We start from the raw sequence: 3,591 nt of genomic DNA, 5'->3' as shown, positions 1-3,591 counted from the left end.
GTATTCTTCTGTGAGTTGAGAAATCACCAGATTTGAATCCCCAAAAATTTTACTGCTTCCGCTCCGGCCTCAAGAAGCAATTCCATACCCTTACGTACCGCTTCATATCCTCCGAAGCCATGAAAATCTGGTTATAGCCAGCGTTGCCATCCATAAAACTTAAAATCTTGTGACCAGCAGCCACATTGATCAATGTCTCCATGACAGGCATCGGGTATTCATCCCTCGGTGTAGCTCTGTTGAGGTCTCTGAAGTCCACGTAGACTCGCCATCGGCCATCCTTCTTTCGCACAGGTACAACACTTGAAATCCACTCGGCATACCTGCACGGCCTGATGAATCCTACTTCTAATATTTTCTCCACCTCTTTCTTGACTTCTTCTAGACCTTCAGCCTTCATTTGTCGCGCTCGAAGCTAAAACGGCCGAAATCCCTTCTTGAAAGGGAACCAATGCTCGACGATGCTCCTGTCCAACCCAGGCATCTCCGTGTAATCCCAGGCGAAACAATCTGCGTACTCCTTCAGCAAAGCTATCATCAGCACTCGTAGACACGGGCTTAACTTTTTGCTGATGAATGTTGGTCGTGGCTTATCCCCAGGACCAATGTCAACCTCTTCGAGCTCGTCAGCCGATGTAAACCTGTATCCTAGCTTTCCGTCATCTGTCGAGTCAACGCTGCAAATGGACAAAGAATGTGACGAAAAGAGTTTCGGCCGATCGTTAAGATCAGCTGCCTTATAATCTTCATTAATCCTTGAAACTTTACAATTGATGTATGGCCGGCTGCTAGAGCGGGCCTCCTTGTAATTGCCACAATTATGCAATACACTTGTCATCAGGAGTTTATATTTTATTTTTTGGGGCCGATCGCAGGGATCGGCCTTGCGAAGTGCATCAGAATAGCTCGCCCTTGATGTTTCGTCTACTCTGTAAGGCTAGGAGATAAGACGAGCCTCACCCCATTTTTTGTAGCTTCCACGCGATCATAGCCTTCCAAACTGATTCCTGAAATCGGCTCTTGATCTTCTACGTCCCAAATGCTCATGGCGGCGTGTGAAATCTCGATCGAATTATCCGCATGAACCACCTCTATTTCGTCTCCATCCCACTGAATCAGACATTGGTGCATCATGGAAGGAATTCAGCAGTTGGCGTGAATCCAATCCCTCCCAAGTAGGACGGTGTAAGTACTCTTACTGTTGACGACGAAGAAAGAGGTGGGGACAGTCTTGGTTCCCACGGTCAGATCCATATTAAGGACGTCTTGTGCCTTTGATGTTTGGCCATTGAAGTCACTCAACGTGACGTTGGTCTTGATTAAATCTCCAGTAGAACGCCCGAACCGACGCAGCACTAAGTATGGCATTATGTTGACCGCTGCACCGGTATCGACCAACATTTTGTTGACAGGCTAGCCGTTAATGTAATCCTTGAGATATAGAGCCTTCAAATGCTTACAATTCTTTCCTCGGGGCTTCTTGAATATGACTGGCCGCGGCCCCAAGTCAAGCTGGGCTACTGGTAACTCTTCACGGCCTTGGGTGTAGAACTCTGCAGGGAGTACAAACATATGCGCGTCAGCTGATGTCTTCGCATCGGCTCTTGTTGGCTTAGGATGCCACTCTTTCTTAGGAGGGCGCGATTCCCTTTTCTGGGTGTGGTGAACCTTATCCGCCAGATCCGGGCGCGCCTTTCTTAGCATCTGTGTAGCCGCTGCACCCTGCGCTTCTGGGAATGATTAAGTCCATCAGGGCACCAGCGCAGCCGGTGATATTTGTCCTCTTCTCCTTCAAAGTCCTCCTTTCTGCGTGGTGGCTCAGCTTGCTCATGTTGGGGCGGCACGGGTCCCAAGCACCAAAACACCAAGATTCCTTCTGCATCACATTTCTGAGATCTACACTCCGGGCAATCATTGACAGAAGGCAATCGGCTCATACCGGAGTCCCAGCAATACTTGAAGAACGGGCAATGCCAATGGTCACGTGTATCTTCATGCTTCTTCAGACTCTTCCCAGTACGGTGCTCGTATTCTTCATCTTCTGATTCATACTGGAGACGTTGCCGGTACTGACATTCATACTTCTTGAGGAGATGGGTGGAAGTCGGCCGTTATTTCCTGACATGTCTCACTTGCTCTTCAGTGATGTATTCCTTTTCCCCTTTTTGGGGCCGATCGCAGGGATCGGCCTTCTCCTTCCTTTCATAGTGACGTGGCGCAGGCCCTGCCATGTTGATGCCAAATGCAAAGTCCAGTTGCCGTCGTGCAAATCGGTCGCTATCATTCACGCGACCCTCTACCATGTTGACGCATGGAAACGGCTGAGTGTCGACCTTCATGGCATACTGACCCAAGATCAATCGGCCCTGCTCAATAGCCGATTGGATATGTTGATGGAGTTCTTTGCAGTCGCTAGTGTTGTGGGTGAAAGAACGATGCCATTTGCAGTATGACCTCCCTTGCCGTTCTTGTGCTGTAGGAAACTTACAGCCTCCAGGTAACTTCAACTACTTTACCTTTAATAGCAGATCAAATATCTGCTCGACCTTACTTACGCCGAAATCAAAACCCTTTGCAGGTCCTTACTGCTTCACCCACTTACAGGACACGGGATTTGCCCCCCGAGTCCACTCTACAACCGCTACCTCTTGATCATCCCCAGAATCTTTAGCGTCTTCTGCATCGATCAATGTTACCTGACGCTTGAACCTATCCTGGTACAGTTCTGGGTGGCGCTGCTCATATGATGTTAATTTCTGCACCAAGTGTGCCAAAGAATTAAACTCCAATTGAAAGACCAGATCCTTGATCGGCTTCACCAGTCCCAAGGATGCCAGCTCGACTACCTCCTTTTCTGAAATTCGGGTTGAATAGCATCGATTCTTGACTTCCCTGAATCACTGGATATACTCTCACATAGTTTCCCCTCGCTTCTGCCGGACTTTTGCCAGATCGGCAATCCCGACCTCCACAGCTTCCGAGTGGCATTGGATGTGGAATTGCTCCTCCAGCTGCTTCCATGTGCGGATCGAGTCAGGACCCAATGAAGTGTACCATCTGAAGGCTGGCCTTGTAAGAGACTGCAAAAAGAACCTTAATCGCAGAGGGTCCGACACTGAGATCATCCCCAATTGTGCCAAGTATTGGCTCACATGCTCGATGGAGCTGGACCCTTCCGATACATTGAACTTGGTAAACTCAGGGAGCCGATACTTGGGTGGCAGAGGGATCAAATCATATTCACTAGGATATGGCTTAGTATAGTTGATCGCTCGCCTTTTTGGTAAAATACTAAATTGATCAATCAAGATGGCGCTAATCTGGTCTACAGTTTGAAATCCTGGGACTGAGTGCGTGCCATCATGACTCGGCCCGGTGGCATACTTAGCTAGCCACGCTTGCTTATCGGCATCTATCCTAGAAACTCCTCCAGTCGCCCGCTGCGCCGAATATACCAGGTTGTTGCTGTCTGGTATATATGCACATATGTACCCATGTGGAATTTCCTTAGGTGGCTCACTGAAGAATTGATGATCCACAAGGTCACCTCCCACCTTGTAGACAACGTATGCCGGTGAACCTTGTGATTCT

Source organism: Panicum hallii, chromosome 6 (genome assembly GCF_002211085.1).
Source record: "Panicum hallii strain FIL2 chromosome 6, PHallii_v3.1, whole genome shotgun sequence".
NCBI lineage: Eukaryota > Viridiplantae > Streptophyta > Magnoliopsida > Poales > Poaceae > Panicum > Panicum hallii.
This window is presented reverse-complemented; position numbering follows the sequence as displayed.